Source organism: Dromaius novaehollandiae, chromosome 3 (genome assembly GCF_036370855.1).
Source record: "Dromaius novaehollandiae isolate bDroNov1 chromosome 3, bDroNov1.hap1, whole genome shotgun sequence".
Taxonomy (NCBI): domain Eukaryota; kingdom Metazoa; phylum Chordata; class Aves; order Casuariiformes; family Dromaiidae; genus Dromaius; species Dromaius novaehollandiae.
In genome coordinates this window covers 121,438,443-121,459,703 of record NC_088100.1, presented here as the reverse complement: position 1 = coordinate 121,459,703, position 21,261 = coordinate 121,438,443, and positions in this window count along the sequence as shown.

Here is a 21,261-nt window from a genome sequence, read left to right as displayed (position 1 = left end):
CTATGTTTAAAAACTAACATTAAGAACAGTGCCAAGTTTTCTTCTTGGATATGCAAAGGTCCAAAATGACAGCTCCAAGAAACAATCTTCCATTCATCTTGCGATCTGTTCATTCAGAAACTAGGTGATGACAGTCCTCCTTCACGTTACCCAAGCAGCCAGTCTCGCTCACATATCAGTATAGCATTCTACAGCACAAACTTAAGAACCATTTATTGTATTCAAATAAGTAATATAAACAGTACAGTCTCCTTATTTCCAGAGTTCATTAAATATTTCATATTTGTTTTCTTCATAGCTTTGTGGGGCATTTTTTGCCACAGCTGGGTGGAAATTAGCAAACTATTGTGTCTCAGTGCAGAATATAGAGGATGCCGATTACTTTGACGTACAGCCTATGTTCTGCTGGAGTTTGTGGAAGGGAGCATTTCTGGTCTTGAAAGCCATATAAAAACATCCATCACTGTGAGCAACAGTCACTGCCTGCAGTCCACATTCGGCAGACAATTTGAGAAAGACTCTGTGCCTGCCTTCACCAAGGCTTTGGGACAAAGGGCCAGTTCTCCCCCCGGGAACAGATATCTGAGGGAAAAAAAAGCAAGGAGCAGGGGAGGTTCATCCTTTGGGAAGTAGGCAAGTCAGTACTCCACTCCAGGAGACATTGTCACTGGAGAGCAGAGAGCACCGCAGCTTCCATCACAGGTACAGCCAGAGAGGGAAGATTTCCTCCCAGTTGCAGTGGAGAACTCTTGGTGGAAAGGTTCTGATGAGCAATGACCCCTGTCATGGGGACTAGCCAAGAGAGACCTAGGCTAAAGCTGTTTCCTATTTTGGTTCATTTGTATGCAGCCAGAAGCACATTCCTAGTTCTTTCCTCATGTCCAGTTCCCATGATAAGTCAGGCATGCTTCTTCCAGCCCTTCCTGGTTTGGAATATTCACCTCCCCTATGCTGGCATTTGATGCAGGGCCAGGCAGAAATTTCCAACCAAAAGCAAAGCCTGCCAACCATTGCATGAGCTGCTTTCATACTACTCTGCCCTCTGAGTCCTTTCTGTAGCTATTGCACCTGCTCCCTAGGACCCTGGGGAAGGAATAAGCAGCACTTCCAGCCTGAGGGACTTTCATAGTTGTTTTGCAGAAGAGTATTTTCATCCTGCTACAACACCAGCTGACAGACCTAGGTCCTATCTATCGCTCAAGCAGTAGAGATTCAGAATTCAATATCTGAGGCCCTCTCCACCAGAGCAAGCACTGTCAGCTGAGGCTGTAGCAGGTTAACTGACTTCTGCCTGAGGCATAGACACCACAAGAAGCTCAGATTACCATATGGAGGGTTTTTGTGTCACAGCTGACAGCACTGCCAAACCTTTCTCTAAGGCTCCTGCACCCTCTTTCCAAAGAGGGAGGAAGTCTGCTGTACTGTCACCTTTATATTATATATTTGCCTGCAAGGTGTCCACAGGGCTCACCTAAGGTACTCAGCAGGCCAGCACAGAGCTGGTAATAAAGCTCCTAAGTCCCAGACTGGTGGGACTAACTGTTCAGCCACCTGCATGCCTCTGCTGTGAGGAAGCCTTCTCACAGGGCCAGGCTGCACCTTCAGTCCCTTTCTAAGCCCCCCTGCTAATTCTGCTGCAGGGCTTCCTGGCAAGTTGCACAACACTTATTCTGGTTAGGCATGAGGCAATCAGGTTAGACAAGACTTCCCTGCCACAGCTGAGCAATGCTCTCCAGTTTCCTGGCCTTTTCCCTAGGGGCCACCAGCTACTGGGCCTTCTCGGTCCATGACTGGGAGCCTGGCCCAGTAAAGACAGGAGCCCTCAAGGCTGTATCTGAACGCTAGGAACAACGGCAGCAGCTGCCCAGTGACTACTTCTGGGATCCCCAGCACAGCCCTCCTCCTGCTGCCACACGTTCATACCCCGCAGGCCACACCACAGCCTGCCGTGCCAGCTGGGATGGAGCAGGAGACATCTAGCAGGAATAGCTCCTTCCCGAGAAAGCTTTTTACTTTGGGAAGAATAAGAAAAGCACTGGTGCCAGGTAAATGATCTTTCTGGGCTTCTCCCAGAAATGCCACCCCTCCGCCCACACCTGGTACCTCAGACAAGCTCTTCCTCCCACCCTCTACCCCTCCTCCTCCAGCTGCACTCTTATTTTGCACACTTTAAAAAAAATGAGTCAAGTGTCTACTGCTGAACACTGCACTGGAGTAAAAGAGAGGCAGCACGAGAGAGCAGATAAACACCGTCTCGTGTGCCAAGCCAGTGCTGCAATCAATCGATGCTGCCACAGGGCAGCAATTTGTTGAGTCCTGCACTGTGTGGGCCACCAGCCCACTGCAGCACCAGCTCGGCTGTGATTTGTTACCTGCTCTTTGCCGTGTGGCTCAGCTCGCTGCAGCTCTCAGTATTTTGCTTCCTTATTAACATGGATGCTCGGAGTGAGGCATTCGAAAGAAAGCATATGGGTCCTTGATGTATCGACTGGGACAAGTTTATTTCATAAGTAGGGCACATTGCTCATTTCATCAGCTGCCTCCCACCCCCTCTTCCTTCCCCCACATAATCCCTATTGTTTAGGCACTAATAAAGATAAAATGATTATGAGTGTCCTTGAATTCCTTACCAGAAATTTTTTTCGAAGGCTGGTTTCATTCACAAATGTAAAGATTTCCCTCCTAAGGATGATCCTCAGTGACTGATTTATTTGATGGAAGGGATGCAATTCAGGTAAAAGAGGAGAAACGTCTCTTTGCTGCGTTACTACAAAAAAAGGGAGATAATCAATATTAACCTGCATGCTTTCTCAGCACTCTGCAAGACAGCTACTCCAACACATGGGAAGAGATGAATAAGGGTGCAGAAGAAGGAAAAAGGAGTATTATATGCCCCGGTCCCCCAGTAAATACGACTATTGAAAAGGCAAAAGAGAAAGTCTTAGAAAAGCACACTTGTGGCACGATGTTTTCACCTAGCATTCATGACTTGTCATGAGTGTCACACATGTGCCTGGGTGAGTAGCATAAGGGGCACTGCTCATCCCTACTGAGGGCTTCCAGGGTATGACTAACATGAGCCTTTTGCCCACAAGCTTCACTCTTTAACCAAACTTGGAGCATGATGATTTTGCCATTAACATAGCATCCTGTTAGCCCACCTAAGGAATTCGATACCAGAGTAGCCTTTGGTACCCTTCTCTCTGTAAGGGAGCCATTGACCCTCTCCTCCTCCCCACCCCAAATTTAGATAACTTCAGAAGAGGAGACAGCAGTTACCTTTGCATACATATACTAACACTTTGAGATCTTCTACCAAGCCAGACCTGAGAATAGATTCAGCCAACCTGAAGTTCAGACCTCCCAGATGGTTGGAAAGCTCAGCCTCGCTGGCCTGCCCTGCCCCAGGGCTCCAGGCGAGCCAAGTCCCAGTTAGTTCCAGCTTTATGAATTCTTCCTGCCTGGAAGGGATGGATGGATGTGGAACCATGACACGGTCACTATGCTGGTGGCCAAACCTGGTTTTTATCTACAAGATCTGGTCTATAGGACATGATCTAGCTCAGCAAAAGTAGACTGGGACAGTTCAGCTAACCTGAATATAAGCAAGCACTCAGCCCTGGTACCCTACACAGCACTAGGGCTTCCAGCATTGCTTCTGACACAGAAGCGAGGAGCCAAACCACCCAGTCCCTTCTCCCAGAGGGCTCCCTCTCTTTCATGGATCTTTCTTTAATCAGCTGTATGCTCTTCCATATCTCAAGTGCCAGGAAGCACCATTTGTGTTGCCATGATGGTAGTTTACATCTCATAATGGCTACAAGAAAGAGGGAAGATTCTTTAGTGTGGTTGAGTTACACAATATAGCCCATCTCCACCACCACCAGTTAAGGTCCTTTTAAGCCAGCAGAGAAGCTATCTCAGCATCCTTATTCTCCTTGTCCAATAAGACACTAATAATTATATATAGTTAATAGGGGTGCTCTGTAAAGGAAGCGACTCTTGAAGGAAGTCAGTAATGGAACTGGGATGTCTCATCTCTGCAACAACACTTGAACAGGTTTAAGGTCAGTAATGTCCATTCAGTGACTTACAGGAAACCAGGAGATACATCTGAGAGGAAAGGCCTTCACGCCGCAGAAACATTCATCACTAGTATTTGGCCTGTCCCCATACCCTGCCAACAAGGATTGCCAAGGCTAAACGGACATAAGTGAGCTCTCTTCACTTTACGGAGAGAGAAGAATGAGGATGAGATGTTGGCAGAGGATGGTGATGCAAGAGCCAACAGCACATTGCTCCCTAGGGAGATGGAGATTCCCTCCCTTGGCTTCTTTCTCCTAGGCTGAAAGTCTATCAACTCTCAATACCGTGTGCACTTTAGAACATCTTTTAAAATATTAAAGGATCCATGTGTTGCTTGAAGAGGAAACAAAACAATGGGCTTTCCCAAACCATGCTGCTTCTGAGGACTCTGCAGGTGAGGTAGTCTGCGCAATCTGCTCTACCAAACCACAGGAAACAGACTCCCATTAGCTATACTGCAAGCACTACAGAGGTGAATGTAAGCAAACAACAACAAACTGTCTGAAAAGAGGGGTCACACAGAAATAGGTGCTGTCCTGATAACGCGAGAGAAACCCTGTTGTAGGTACACTAAGAGCATGAAGCATCTTCCTCCGTTTGCATCACCCTCCTACAGCTGGGGTGGGCTTGCAGCTATGAGTTGCAGAGCCCTTAAAGGAGTGGCAGCAGAACTTCCCACTCTTTCTTGGAAATCTAGCTGTCACCATTGCACAGCATTGACATTACAAGCTGGTGCCAGTATTGGTGCTTTTCCCTAACTGGCTAAATAAATAACAACTCATCCTTTCATCCTAGACCAAAACCTGCAATTAAGAATGCATTCAGGGTCAATCTCTTAATTGGTTTCTCCCAGGGAAAGGCCAGACTCAGCAGTTTGTTGTCTACACTGAGAACCAAATAGGACTCCAGAAAAATAATACAGTAGGAAGAGTCATTTGGGTCTTTTCCGGTTGGAGCAGAACAGTCAAGAGAAGGGAAAAGAAAGAGGGGAGGGGGAAAAACTTCATCAGAAAAAGATATTTTAGAGGTTTCTCACCTATATTTATTGGTTTAGCTTTTTAAATTTGATGTCTTCTTTCCTCTGAATATTTGCAAGACTTAATAAAAATAGGCTCTCTGAAGCAGCCAGCTGCTGCCTGCCATCTCCCCCACACCTATACAAAAACAGTAGGGAGAGTGGGCTAGGTTACTGTAGCATCCCTTGCTTTGTTTTTTGTTTTATTTTTAGCTCTCACTGTCTCTCTTCCTCCAGTACTCAGAACAGCTTCTGCACACCCCTGTCATTTCAGTCTTATTTCCCCCAGTGGATTTCAGATTCTTGCGATTCAAGAAATCCTAGATGAAAGTGTCAAGACAGATGATTTTATTTTGCTTGATCTTAGTACCCCTTTATATTTCCCCCACACACACACCAGGTTTCTGAAAAGCACTTTGTCTTGCTGTTCGGAAGTGAAGGACAGCAGGACCACAGCTTTCCTTTACTACTTTGTACACAGAGTCGTATTTTTTTCTGGCCAGAGTTTTGATGCTGGTTTGGTCACTCTGCTACAACACAGGTTCCACTAACATGAACTCCTTCTCTCAATTCATGTTAACAAACCAGCCTTGGGCCACATGTCCAAGAAGGGAGAATGTATTACACTGGGGCTTCTTCCATCAGATAAATTATGTCTTGGAAGTGAAGAGAAAATACCTGGGCAAGTTGTGACTTCATTTAGTTAATTTCCACCTAGGATTTATCCACTGTTGGTACCATTTCTCATTAGTGAGAACACTATCCTACAACTCTTCCCAAATGGTACATTGCAAAAGCTGTCCAAACTGGACAGGCTCATGTCACTGCTGTCTGCTAGGACTGCACTGCCAACTCCTGTGGCTCTCACGGGAATCTCATGGTCTCAGAAATGTATTTCACTTCTGGAATGGAAAGATTCAAATGAATCCAAGGTGTCACTTGAAATAAGTAGCTAGTCCTGATGGCAAAAAATGCATGGGTTATTGCCTTTCTCTAGAGTCCAAAGCAGCAAATTTACCAGCTTTTAGTGTGCCACTCTACCACCAAAAAAAGGTAACAGCCATGTTTGTCCCAGCTCATCTATGCCATCACCTTTTGGGGTTAACATCTGAGTACTTATTTTTCCTCCAAGTCCTTTCCTGCATATACACATTCTTGGTGTTTTTCTTACATCTGAAGATAGTTCAACAACTTCTTTTTTTTTTTGCTTGACTCCTGATGAGCGTTAAGCAGGCAAAATTGAATGTGTTCCTGCACAGCCAGGTTTCCCTTTGTGCTCCCCCCTCCCTTAAGTATCTTCCTGTGCAAAAATAATCCTTGAGGTAAGTATCCAGCTTCATGCCCAGAGAAACTAGAGCATACTCTGTCACAAACATGACATAACAGTCAAACTCTCTCCACCCAAAACTTCTATGGCATACTTTTGTTCTCCACCTTGCCTTGTATCTCAGGGTCTCCCTAAGAGCGCCCAACTTTCACTGCACCAAATGGAAGCAGAACAAGTAGAGAAACTAGCTCAATACATTTACAAATTAAAGATGAAATAGTTGCTGTAGTTACTGAATCATAACCTGTAGCTGTGGGAGAACAAACTAGAGAGCTTTGCAGTACATTAGTGGATTCCCCAAAACTGAGCTCTGACCTGCACACAATGATCAGGTATTTCATCTTCCAGCCAAGATATGCAGCACTTTATGAACATGAAAGCTTAAAATTTCAAGAGACAGAAATCCAATCCCTATTTCTCAGATGGCAAAAACTAAGTCACAGGGAGGTAGATTTACCTGCAAAGCTTATTGCAGTTGAATAAGAATATCATGACCTCCTTCTTCCCATTTCCTCATAGCATCAACAAAAAAAACCCCAAACCCCCAAAAACAAACAAAAAATAGTTTTGAACCAGATCTTGACCTGATGCACTGCCCCCAGAAGAGAGCCATCAGAAAGAATTTTCACTACATTGGTCTTGATAAGCACTGAATGTTTGGGGTTTCATTGATACTGCTTGACTACCAGTACTTCAGGAGGCTCATGTGAAAAATGCCAGGCCTAAGATAATGAAGAATTTTTAAGAAAAAGGCATTATATTAATGAGGAGTCACAGGCCTTGTTCTGCCAAACCAGGTTCCAGCAAGTAGTCAGAGAACCATGAATGGGGCTGTCTATGATTATGGGCTTTTCATACACACAAGGCTTGTCTGGTTGGAGTTTTGTCCTGTTTTTCCCCCTTCCCTCATCCAAAATAAGCTACAGACACTTATTGCTTGTACATGCACATCTACAAGGAACCAAAACCCAATGATCCATGTCAGCAACCTTTTGTAACAATGAAGTTTCATTGCAAACAAGATGCATAATGACTGTTGGACTAGGCCTCAAAACCTACATTTTGACTCAGAGTTGCTACAGCAAAGCAGTGGCACTCCATAGGCCCAGCTTCTGAAGTCACTGACTTACTAATTTGACTTTTGAAGAAGGTAAAACTGATGTTTTAGGAGCAATGGTCCAGAGTTTGCCTGATGCTTCTGACCCCTTTCCAGAGGGGACCCCAACCATTTACCATATGGTCTGTACTAACATCAGCTAAACCTCTTCTTATCCTGTAGTTACATTTTGCAAAGAATATACAGCTTGTAATGACATGCTAAGAGCCTACAGGATATTGGGTGAGTGCCTTTACAGAGTGGGCTGTCCTGCTTCTAATTTGTGTTTGCATGGCCACTTAGCAATGCAATAATTGCACTGTTCTGCCACATGTGCCTAACAGAACAGCTTTGCACATCTCCTGCCATCACACTGAAAAACTGCAGACAACTTGCTTAGACCAGAAGTCCTGTGCCAACCCCTCAGAGGTGGCTTTCAGGGCCATTCTCACTGTGGAGTTATTTATTTTGCAATGCACACAGGTTTTCTGTGCAAGCAATGGACTATACTCACAGGAAGAGCAATGCTGTACCACACCGGTGGCAGTCCAGCTGAATATGCTGAGTAGGAGCTGTAATGAGGAGACAAGGCAAATTGCTTTATCTTCCCACCTGCATCATCTTCCCAATTAGCCAGTTATGAGAATCTCCAGAAAATAGAGATCAGGAAGCAATTTTTTCCTCAGAGAGAGGTTGAATTATGACCTGGAACATATCAGTTTACCTCCCAGATCTCTTGGATTAAAAATAATAGCCGTTACCTTACATAGCTGTACAGTTCTCGGCATACAGAGGAAGTCCACTGAAAGCTGAAAACCATAGACCAAAAGTGGCTATTTTCTACTTTTTGCTGTCAGTCTCATCAATTTCAGCCTGCAGACTCACTGGGGCAGGGAGCATTCCAGTCATTGTATCTGCATACAGCACAAGGCAAGCTCAGCTGAGTCTTGCTTTAGCATGACAGTAGTGCCTAAATATTAATGGCAATAATGTTGTATTGGATTCAGCTTATAACCCTGCAGTGCCCCAGTGATGCCCCGCTGGGAAAGTCCTATAGAACAGGAAAGAAAAATATAGGCTTTCTATAGAGAGGTTTTTTTTTTTTTTAAATCAACATATAAAACTCAATAACTGAACTGCAGCTCTCATAAGATTCAGATTATGGCCAGTCTAATGCTCCTGCACTGAAAGGGAGAGAGAACTGCCTCACACACAGCTTTCCTGTTACTCTTCAGATACTGTCCCATACGTACATGCTGCGGCCACGTTGCGGTTTAGCTCTGTAGGATGGTTTGCAGCAAAGGCTGCTGGAAATCTCTCATTCTCCACTGCATTCTGCTCTCCAGCGCAGGCAGGACTAGCTGAGGGCTCCAGCCAGCACACGGCATTTTGCTGGCTAGGGATGCAGCAGTCTGCACAGGGACTGCTCAAAGTGTGCAGAGAGGCTTCCTAGCACATTGGTTTTGAAAGATCTAATACAACCCAAAGGACAGAATTCATTAAAAAAAGAAAAAAGACCATTTCCAATAACACCAATAAACCCTCTTTCAATCTCTACCCCAAATCCCCACTGCAAATTTAACAGTGATTTATTATTAGCTGCCTGAGAAGAGCAATTAAAATACAACATAAAAAAAAAATACCTAGATGAATTCAGCACCTTGTGTGGATATGTGGCAATAAATCTGTTCTCTGGCGGTGTGTGGGAGATTTCTTCTCTGCTGTGGATTCATATCCAGTACCAGGCAAGGCTCTGTAGCTTATTGCCAAATAAGCAGTGGGACTGGTGCATAGGATGGCAGCAGTCCCAATCTCTGCAGGAAAAAAAAAAGTGCCAGTTTTTCATACAGGTAAACTAGATCTATCTCCTTTTCTACACAGAAATGCCATGCCATATATTATTACACACAGGCTGCTTTTCCCTTCAGCCCAGGCTATGTTTTTTTCTGCATTTGTCTGAGGGAAGGAAAGGGGGGGGGGGGGGGGAAAGGCACGATGTACAAAGCCTTGTCCCTCCCCCACCACAAGACTAATCAATACCACCAGGCAAATCAATTTTAAGAGTCAGATTCCAATACCTTCACTCACACCCAGAGGCTGTTCCAGCTTTTAATACAAATAAAGCTGGGCAAAAAAAATCTGATGACCTGTGCAATAAAGTTGTAACAATCTGACTTCCTGGACTAGCTCCTGTGCCAACACAAGAGGGCACAGCAACGCTGCCCTATCCATGCAGGGTCTCATCCTGGCTCTTAAGCTGAAGCACAGTTAGGTGGGAAGTAGGGAAAAAAAGATGGAGAAGCCAGGAAAAAATCCTGGGAAGAGTTCACAAAGCTAATCAGGCAGAAAACTTAGCATATGATGCAGCTTCCCCTGACATCAGTAGAGCACTCCTATTCTGCCCAGCTCTGCGCTGTTGCAATTTGGCCCATTTTCGACCTCCTGTGGTTGGAGGTATAAACATAGGAAGCACAGCTTTTAGATATTTGAAAGCTAGAAAGCAAATAAAGTGTACTCCAAAGGAATCATTTTTAATTTCTTTGAGAAGTGAGTGTTTGGGGCTAGACTCCCAGTGAATTCACAAATAGCTGAGGTTTCTAACACACCCAACACTGCTGAAATCTCCCAAATGAATGATTCCTGCTTTGAAAGGACCTTGGCTCCAGTGTGAAGCTATTTCTGCTTTAGCATGATCGATTCTGCAAACCTGCCTGATTTTTTTTTTTCCTTTTTGTGCAGAAGAGCTCAGACAGGCTGAAGGGTACATTCTGCAGAGAGGCTCCAGCCTCCAGACAGAAAGCAGTGCACGTACCCGAGACACCAGGGCCGCGTGCCAGGTGACTCACAGGAACGAGGGAACGCTCCGAAACCAAACAAAAGAGCCCAACTGCTCTGCCTGGCCTTCCCCTGCACACCTCTCACACCCATCAGGCTGCTGCGAAGGGTCACAGGGTGCTGGGCTGCGGTGCTATGGCCACGGGACTGCCGCATGGGGGGCTCTGCACCACGCCGGGGACATGGCTGCAAAGGCAGGATGAGCATCCTGGAGCAAAAGGACAGGTCAGAAAGACAAGCTGCAATGAGGATATTTTCACATCCAAACTATTTTTGCAGGAAAGCAACTTGGGACACTGCTCAGCCAAATTTCTCGCCTATTTTAGGGAAAAGCACGAAGCTTCTCCTGTTCCTTTGCTGGAGCAAAGCTTACACCAGCTTGAGGACGTGCCTTGTTGAGGATGCTCCCTTGAGCAGACCTAATGTGTGCTGAGAGGTGCAGAGCAGGTTTCTGTTAGTGCAATTGCTCAGTACCTCTCAGGGTCAAGCTCTCTTTGTTTTGCCCAGAGCAGAAAGCTGAATGCACCACAAAAGTAAGACAAGACAGCCCCATAGGCAGGATTTCATGCAGCGAAGTGGCACTTCCAAAACTTACAAGAGGAAAGAGCTGACACTTTGGTCCACACATGCAACCATTTTCAGAGTAAGGCAAACACAAGGAAAAGCAGAGGTTAGCCTTGCAACAGGTATTATGGACAAGTTGGCCTCCTTGAACTATTCTAAACAAGAGCCAGATAGTCACCTCATCAGCTCATAATCCTGTGAACACCACAGAGGAATAGATCACTTCCAAGATTGCCTCAAGTCACACGCTTTGGAGCCACAGATAGGTACGCACTGAAAAAGCTGCAGCAAGAACAGAACAAAAGCAAACACTGAAGAATGTCAGGTGCTGAGTGGCATTCAGTCCCATGACTGTTTCTAGGCAGTGCTGAGAAGCGGAGATTGTATTTGGCATCCTAGGATTAAGTCCCTGAGCAGGGAAAAACAACAACAAAAGCCCAAAACCCAACCAAGACACAGCAGGACTACTGATGAACAGTGTTAGGCTTCCCAGCTCCTGTTCATCATAATATGACTGGCCTTCTCCATTCCCAGCTGTGACCTGGAAAGGGAGGGACTCCAGCATCACCTTGACATAACTAAGTTGGATGAATTGTAAACCAGTGCTCCTGACTGATTAAAATGGACTGGTGACATGACGAGACCATCAGATTTTTGCTGATAGTGCTCAGTTGCCTCCCTTGGGCTCTGCATCAGGATCCAATAGCTGGTTCCCGTAGTCCTCCTTAGGGCAGGGCCAGCGCAGACCCTGTGCTCTGCGCACACTTACTGCAGCCCCAAGGCATCCCCAGCTTTATACTCTTGTGCCAAACAAGGGAACACCTCAGTCTCCCTTGAGCTGGAATAGATGTGGGGAGATGCAAAACAGCTGGAAGACCAGCCCACAGCAGCATGCTACCTAGCAGATCTGCTGTAGTAGCTGAAAGCAAAAGAGATCTGGAAAGTGGGAATAAGTTTCTCTGTGCCAGGAGAAGAAAAAAAAGAAGGAAAAATAAGAAAAAAAGAAAGGAGGACAGACACTGGTCTGGGCAGGCACCTTTGTGTCATGCCTGGGCTGCCCCAGCTCACCTCTGAGAGTACACTGGAAATGAAAGGCAGAGCCTAGCTTTCCTTACTTGCCATCCCATTGGGCTAGTTGTCTGGATAACATTCACTAGTAAACCTCCAAGTCCTCTACACTCATTGCCTCTCACATCAGCTGTTCTTTTACAACCAGATGAACTTCACAGCTCCAGGTTCACAGCCAGCTGGTTGTTTAGGGCTTTTTCTCCCATCTTCTATTCTTTTTCTTCCTTCCTTCCTTTTCCTAAATGCCCTCAGCCCCCTGCACACCAGACCTCACCCTCAGCCTGTTACGTTGAAAAGGCAAGTTAAAGACAAAAGCAGAGAACCAGTCCATCGCCTAGCAGCTGAGAGGCAGTCTACATGTTAACCTTTCTCTTTTTGCCTTTCCTGGGGAGGGAGATAATAACTAGCCAATAGAGAACCCCCAAAGGTTTAACATCCATCGTCAGGACTTAGGAAGAGACAAAAAGCAAGCCACAAATCTAGATCCTGACTGCATAAGGTGTGGGAAGGAAGCTCCTCTGCAGCTTCCCGCACCTCAGAGGCCTACACCACCTTCCTCACTCCCTGGAGGGCTGGCAAAGAAGAGCTGTGCTCCTTCTGCTAAGCAAGTTAGTGCGGCGCTGATAGCAGCTCCATTTCCTACCTCTCTGCCCTTGCACCTTCCCTTCCACCAAGGCTCAGGTTGGCTGGAGAGAAGCACGAGATTCCTCTACCCAGTCATGCAGCCAAAGTAACAGCTTAGCTCCTAATGCAGCAGCCCCCAACCCGCAGCCCCCCAGAGCCCACAACAGCAAGCAGGCAAAGCGCTACAGGCAATGACCTGTTCTGATCTTCCTTTTACCTGGATCACCACAGCAGCCAATTCCTCTGGTCAAGAGGAACGTGCTACCGGTGAGCCATGGTTTGGCCACCATTGCTTTAGCCATAGTAACAATACTGAAGTGGTCAAATACATCATTACATCCCTAGTCACTTAACTCGATCCCATTGCTTTGGAACAGTGCTGGGAGATGAGCGAGGGAGCTCTGGCCACCTTCGTATAAGGATTTTTGACACAAGCATGGTCAGTCAGAGAGACAGAGATGCCAGAGCCCTGCTGCAAGGCTACAGAGGGACAGGAGAGACTGCCCTGGGCTATGACAGTGGCTGAGAAGGCAGCCAGCCCTGGTGATAAGGGCTGCAGTGGGCTTGACAGGGTTAGCACGATAGGCATCGTGCTCACCTGGGGTGTGAGCATTTACAGTCTGTGGAGGCTGTGAGAGTCTCCTCTTAAAGGGCCCTAGTTCTGGTATTTTTTTGGACAGGCGTGAGAGCTATGGTCTGACTTGTGGGTGGTTGCTCAGGCAGTCACCAAGTAATGAGAGCTTTCTTGCTCAGGAAACAATCTCTAAGGAACTATTTTTAAATGATTTGATAGCAATCCATATCATCCCTCAGTCCAGAGCTGCCTGCAGGCCTGAGCTGAAGTCCACAGAAAGATTCCTTCAGATTTGTGATCAGACCTCTATTTTGTCCAGTTCCTTTTTTTCCCTTGTTTTGTTAAGCTGCAAGAACACACGGCAATCAGCCAACATGAAAGCTTTCTCCTCAGCGTGCTAACGCACCCAAGCCCTGACCCTCAATACCCCCTGCCTAGCCAGGGCTGAGCTTCACAGTAGTACAGGTTGTCAAGTACTATCACACTCAAGTGTTTGGTACTTGTGCAAAGTGGAGGGAAAAAAATGTAGATGAGGCAGTAAGCTGAGATCTCCACATTTGGCTTCATATTATTCACATAGCTCATGTGACAGCAAGGCTTACTAGTTACTCATGACTCTGTATTATGCATCTTTTACAAACAGGCTGGTCAAAGACCATAAAAATGTTGGGAATTTAAACTGGATGGGGAGAACTAGAGTTTTCTGCAGCAGAACTCTGGTTCCTCAAAATATTTTGAATGTTTCATTTATCAGTTTTTCAGGAAGGGAAAGGGGGGGGGGAAATCCCATGTTCATATGTTCAGGAGTTCTTAGATTAGCTCCCCTCACTTCCCTCATTTTCAGCAGATTTCTCCATTAAAAACAAAACAAACAAACAAAAAACCACAACCAGTTATCATTTGCAGAACACTCGGGGGGGGGGGGGGGAGAGGGAAAAATGAAATAACTCTCAGGAAGTTTCCAGGACAGTTTCACTCCCGTTTAAGTTTGGGGGCAAAAATAGAAAAATCGCATTTTCCAGTTACACTCAGAGATATATTAAGAGACTGACCCATAAATAAAAACAGAAAGAGATAGTCTTTTTACTAGATTAATGATCATGCATTAAAAGAGTCCTTTTTTGCCTTAAATCACGCTGAGGAATACTGCCAGGGGTTACTAAGATATGTAGCTAGGTATATGGAAGCTGAAAGAACACAAGGGTTAAACCTTAGGCTAAATATTTGGCTGGTCTTTCTTAAAACCTTCCCTTCTTAAAGCTTTCCCTCGTGCAGAGCAAACCCGGCCTCCTCCGAGTCGTTTGCATTATTCCAGCTACGTATCCACGTGACTGAAAGCCGAAGTCAAGGCCCAGTGGAGACTTGATTCCCCCTCGAGGAGGTTCCCTGTCTGATGCAGTCCCCTTTTGAGCAGAGATTAAACAGACACATCAGCATTCCCAAAAGTCCTTAGTGACAGAAAAGAGTCTTCAAGAGGACCAGCAAGCCTATATCTTCCCTTCCCCCCGACAAACAGAAATCGCTCCCCTGGGCACTTCCCCGCTGCCTTCGGAGCTCTCCTCCGAGAGGTAAATTAGAGAGCGCAGGAACAAAGGCTGCACCGAGTCCCGCTGCGCTGAGCACGGGATGGAAACAGAGTAAACAACAGATGAGGACAAAAATATTCACAGCCTTAATGGGGGGGTTGGGGGTGGCAATGAGATTTAAGGCTCTGAGACAGATGCAGCCCTGATTTAAACAGGGGGAGAAAGACATGCAGCTGCATCAATGCAGCACAGTCCATAAACGCCACCAAGGACTCTGCCGGTCGGCACTCACAGTAAGGCTGACACCTTCTTAGCTCAACCCGGAGCATCGATTTTCAGGGTGCGAGTGACTCACTGCACAGCAGCCCAGCTGTTCCACAGCAGAGCTGGGAGCACAGCCCCAAACTCTGCCCCTCTCCTAGTGCCTGGTCTGTCCTACCTCTCCCTACAGCAAGTGGAAAGAAAATTTGTCGAGGAGAAAGTACCATTTCTTGCATAGGACAGTGAAAAATCAGAGCAAGAGGAGTTACCTGGCAGTCATACCTGAGTAGGCACAACACACTTGTTCAGATGCCTGATGAACACTTGTAGGCTCCATAAGAAAATGTAACCCAGCCTGCCTGACATATATAGAGAGCTAATTAACCTAACCCGGAGTAACAGCCAGCGGTGTGCAGCGTGGTGCCTGCAACTGTGTACGCCAGGCCTCAGAAAACAGACAAGGCCCATCTGTGCAGGCCAGCACTGCTGGCTTTCAAACCCCCTAACCCCAGAAGTCTTGTAACACTCATCTGGATCCAGACTAACTTTCTCCTCAGAGATCAGGTCAGCTCAACATCAAGTTTTGCACTGAAAGCAGTGGGTAATGGCTGAGATAGCCCTGACACAGCGAGGCCCGAGGGGAAGAACAGTCCCTGGGACCATGCCTACATTAATGAACAGACACACGCTTATGCACTTGGCTGGACTGCACATCTCTGCTGTCATTCAGGCTAACAGAAGGTGATCTAAAAGTCCGGTTTTGTGGCAGACGACAACTCCCAGATACAGATTTTTATTAAGGTGAGAAATCTTTACTTTTTCCTTTTTTTTTTTTTTAAATAGGTGCCTGAGATTATTGCAAAGTATTGCATTTATGCTGCGCCATTCCCTCCTTTGCATATCCAGGTACAACTCATCCCCTTTGTAATATTTTGTCATTCCATTGACCAAAAAACGTAAAAGCTAGGGAGGAAAAAAAACCACCCCAACAACCTCACTTTCAGCTTCCTGAGTCACTTAGCCTCAACTTGAATTTTAACTACACGATCAGACAGCAGCACTAGCTGCTACATCAGGGTTTTGGAAGCAAAGGGAAAGGAGGAGGTGAAGCAAGCCCAGGAGACAGCCAAGAGGAAAACATCTTTAAAGTTCCCTTGAATTGGTGACACTTACCTGTTTGTTCTGTTTTACACCTCTGGGTTCCTCTGAAATAGAGGAGAGCAATTATGAAGTGACCTACTTTCCTCCTGTTTAGCGTAAGGAGGAAATGGGGGGAAGGGGAAGAAGGGGATGAGAGAGAAAGCTGCAGAAGGATATATCAAAGGGGAGAGAGGAAAAAAAAAATCTCACAGAAGGTAGGAGGGTAAATTGTGATGACCCAGTTTAAAGGAAGAGCAGGAACTAGACCTACTAACAGTCAACACCTTCCCACACACTCTAGGGAAAGAAAACAGCAAGAGAGAGGAACAAACTCAGCGCTCATGGCACTTTTTTGTGCTGCAAACTCATCCCTCCAGGTCAAGGCTTGTACAGGGAAAACTCCCCAGCAAAAGAAACTGCCTCTCCCATTTGCCTTTTTGCCCATGTAATGAAGGGGCTGAACAGCAGAAGGCACCTTAGTGGGGACTGAGCAAATCAGGGTCCAGGTGTTAAAAATTCAGGTCAAAAAAGCCCAGCCAGTTTGCCCCAGCTAAAGCCCATTCAGTCAGGCAAGTAGCAGGAGCCATGCTGAGACCTCCAGGGAAACAGCTGATCGTTCTTCTTGTAAAAGGCCTGATAAGTGGCATCACATGTGCTGGTGTCAGAGGAAATCTCTAAATCTGATGGTATGATCTGACATGGCAGCTATTGCCTTCATACTGGTTGGGCCAGCATCTCCAGAAGATCTTCATCTCTTATGGCTCATACCATTTGCTGTGACAACTGGCTGTGGTGAATCACTAACTCTGTAGGGGAGCCCAGGAGCTGTCTGTCTTCTCAACTGAGACCAGTATTTGGCGGGGAGGAGAGATGTTCTGCTTTGCTTTATATTTTTGTCTTTTGCTTCAGGATTGGTGAGGTTTCTATTTCCTTCTTTAAATCATATTTACCTCAGTTGTTATAAACAGGCACAACTCTAATGAAGTCAAGGGTGCCGCACCACTTCACACCGATCAAAAACATGTAGGTGGCAATTGTAACAAGAAGGGAAGGAATATCTATGCCCTCACCTCCAGGTAGATTATTAAAAATCACAAGTCCGCTTGTTGAACTCATCAGAGCTCCATCGATTTCAAAGCCTGCAAACGTAGACTGAATTGTTCTTTTCAGTTCTGAAAGTCTGCTCACAGTTTTAAACAGTCCTTGTTTCCTGTAAAAGAGCACTATACCCCCAAAGTATAACAGCATTTTAAGCACAGATAAACCAGCACATTAATTCGCACTCACTTAAAGCTTAGTGGTCAAACAGAGCATCTGGGCAAAATTATGTGGGGAATTGCAAATATATTAGCATTGCACCATTGTTTTTTCATGCTTACAGGAAAAGAAATTGAACTGGAGACTGTGGCACTAAAGGGTGGTCCATTTTATCCAACACATTGGAAAAAAATAGCAGAGGTGGAGCCCTTACAGGAGCGTTAAGAGGACAAATTTGTAGATCAGTTTTTCAAACTGTTATCCCATGTGTTTTTTATCGGTGTCTCTACCAGAAGGGAAAACCTCCTACCCTCCTTCACTAAGCACTGTACGTTTGTGAAACGTGGACTGCCTCGGGCTGGTGGGGCGCTCCGGGGTCCCTGCTCCAACGGCCTGCGTGGTCGAGCAGGGCCAGCTATGGCCCTGGCAGGGTGCTCACGGCTTTCTCCAGCCAAGGGCTGGGAGCCTGGCTCTGCAGCCCGCTGCCCAAGGCACTCGGAACTGGAGTCCATGGGCCAGCTCGCTGACGCCTTTTCCCAGGCTTGGATGTAACTTCTAGCAGAGCACAGCTTCACCCAAACAGGCCGCACCCAGCAGTGCCCAGAAGCACAACTGAAGGAGCACTGGGTATATGGAGATATACTCTGCACACTATCTCCATCAGTCTCTCTGTGCCTTCTGAGACTTGTGCAGAGCCTTCTCCTCACGTTAGTTATAACTGAGTAGTTTATTATGCATTTTGGTAACACATCACTATGGATTTGACTCTGAATGTGGAGCTTTCTCATGCCGTTAGACATCTCCCCAGGCAAGAGAAGGCTCCATGGTCCCTCTATGCTCTGTTTGCTTGAACCACTCAGTTTGAGCGGATGTTTTCCTTGTTCTGGCTCTGTAATAAGAGCGTTCCTCCCGGCCTGCAGCTCGTCCCGCTGAGCTTGGAGGACAGTGGCCTGTTTTTCATCTGCTTTCCATTCCTTGCTCTGTTGAGCTTAACCTAAAACTCCCACTGGCAAGGCTCCTGGAGATCTCATATCTTCCCACCATGCCAAAGTATAATCTCCTGGGACTCAGTTGTGTTGTGGCTGTTTCTTCTTTACACATTGGATAATAGAGCTTAAAGTCTGGCACTGCTGGAAATGACTCAGTCATACCTTTGTGCTGCTCCGGCTGGTTCTCACTCAGCCTCTCCAGGCAGCAGTTCTGTGGGCCCTGATAAAAGGGAGTTTTGCACCAACCTGCCCTTCACATGGGAAAAGGAACTAACGCTACCATAAAGTCTCTTCCATCTTTTCCATTGAAACCATGTGACAGTGGTAAGACATCCAGCCAAAGGTGGGGTGAGCGATGGAAGCCCAGACTCACCAGAAAATTTAGCTCTGAAATCCTGTTTAAGCAGCTAGTCAAGAGTGAGGTACCAAAACACTCTGGGGATCTGGTCTGGGAGTGATCAGAAAATCTGTGGGGACTTATCTCAGAGAGTTTATATTAAAATCATATTTTCAATTTCTCTCTCTGTTTTTGAGCATAAGCCTCAGAGGAATCTTGGCTTGGCTTGAACTCGAGTGCCCTATCAGACCAGTCCTTAAAAAAGCCCACAGCTTAACTGTGTATCTGGAGATCCTGAAAACACAGGAAAAAAATGCAACTTCAGCCCAGCCATTGCCTCAAATTTAATTAGAAGCAGCCTGGAGCAAGTAGATGCAACTGCCACTGATGGTCAAAATTCAGTAGTTACATAAACAGCAGTGAAAGACATAAAGTAGGTAGGACTTGGGCATAAAGGGCTCAGTCCTCAAACTGCCCCAACTGCACAGCCCTTTGCAGATCACAATACACCTTAGCATCTGAGTCTGTGAAAATGCAGAAATCAGAGAGGCTATGAAATGTTCAGTGCCAAAGCAGGAACACTATATTTTTCCCCTCTCTTTTTTGCTCTCTCTCCCCTTGTTCAGTTAGAATTTCTTTTCCCTTCTACACACTTAAAGCACAAATGAACAGTACTTGGATAAACAAAGTATTTCCTTCTCCGCGTAAAAAACAGAAATGCATAGGAAGGTGGAGAGGTTCAAGGCAATCTCTGTATTACAGCTGACTCCAGGAGAACCCGGGAATTAACAGCCAGGACCTGACAGCACTGCTAAGTATTTTGGTGTTTTGCCTGTCTAGCTGCTTTACAGCAAAGCTTTGCAGCATGCAGGCATGTGTTTTGGAGGCTGAAGGTGAATCTGTCAGCAGCCAGAAAGCTCCGCTGCTTGCGAGCAGACCTCGAACCGTGGGCAAAGCAAGGGCTGTAGTTCCCTTCCTGCTAATGGGCTGCAGGCTCTGTCTTCCCTGGCCTCCTTCGACTCCCTGCCAGTAACATGGGACCCCAGTTAAAAGCATGTGATTTACATACAGCAAAGCACATTTGGTGGCTCATTATTCATGGATTGTGCCCACATGTACTAGTTGTTCAGCTTGTTGAATATTTGCTTGAATAATTACGAGGCAGCTGAATCATTCTTAGACCAAATTCCAGTTTTATCTCTCCTCCTACTTCATTTTTAGGCTTCACTTCTCACAGCTCTCCTGTACATAGTGTGAAATGAGTGTTTAAATACTATCAGATAGAGTCAATAAACTTTTCATGTTTCTCTTTTTTTTTTTAATGCTCAAATGGTGGTGGGGAATCTGCTAAAATTGCTTAGTAGCGCTTATTGCAACAGAAATCCTAGTGCTGTGGTGCAAAAGGCTGCCCTCCTCTGCATCTCCTGGGATAGAGGCATCTGCCTTCCTAAACAATACAAAATATATTCCTTCCCTTACTCATTTTTAAAAATAACTGTAGGAAAGATAGTTGTTCCCATGAAGCTTAATGAGCAATGTTCACAATCTATTTAATGATTCTGCCCTATTTTGTTTTATTAAAATACGTGATTGCTGCTGCAGCAGAGCTTGAAAATTAATCTTACACTGAATCCAGTTTTCTCACTGGAAACCTACCAGTATGTCATCCTCCCCCTCCTTCTTTTTCCATCCCTTATCCCTCTTTCTCTAAGTTATGCTGCATTTTACTTTACCATCACTGCAATTTCCTCCCAGACTTTTGATAAAAGGATCCAAATTCATCCCTGCTGATACTCTGAAAATTCTCCTCAAAGGCTGAAGGTTTGGGCTGAATCCAAACCTAGCCAGGATTTTGCAGTGCTGGTGACTTAATCAAAACAACAGTTCATAACTTCTCTTTCGCTTCCCTTATCTACTGTTAATATGAATTATTAATAAGAACTAGTATTGCTTTCTTGAAAATCATACTTCATTTCAAAACCACCTATCAGACAAGCTGTCTGATTGAAATTTTCTTTTTAACTTTTCATGTGTACTAGGAACTTGCAAAACATAATGCATGCACATGGACAGCCTGGATTTCAGACCAAGACAGAGTCTGGGTTTTACCTTGCCATCTGCAATGCATAACTTACTGAAGTGCTGGCTACTACTACCCCACGTACGAGCTGTCCAGAAAAGGTTTGCTTTCCCAAACTGCCATTTACGGTGCTAGATAGGTTGCCTAATTAGTCTGAAGAAGGCTGTTGTTGCAGACCCTTCACCTAGGCAGGGGAGCAGAGGGGATGTCTGCACAGTGTTAATCTTACATTTAGTCTGTCTTTACAGCCCTTAAACCTGACAGGTTCTCTCCTTCCCTATGGCTTTCATGTGCACGGCTCATTAGATACTCTAATGCAGTAGGGAGCCCCTCTTGTCTGAGAAATCCTTTGTTGTATATTTAGCAAACTTTTGACTGCTTCCTTCCAAATCAGACTCAAGGACATATTTTTGTAGGAGAGGGTGAGAACTGCAAAGCACGATCTACGATCACGTTTTTCTGTGGGGAACTACAGAGCAGGG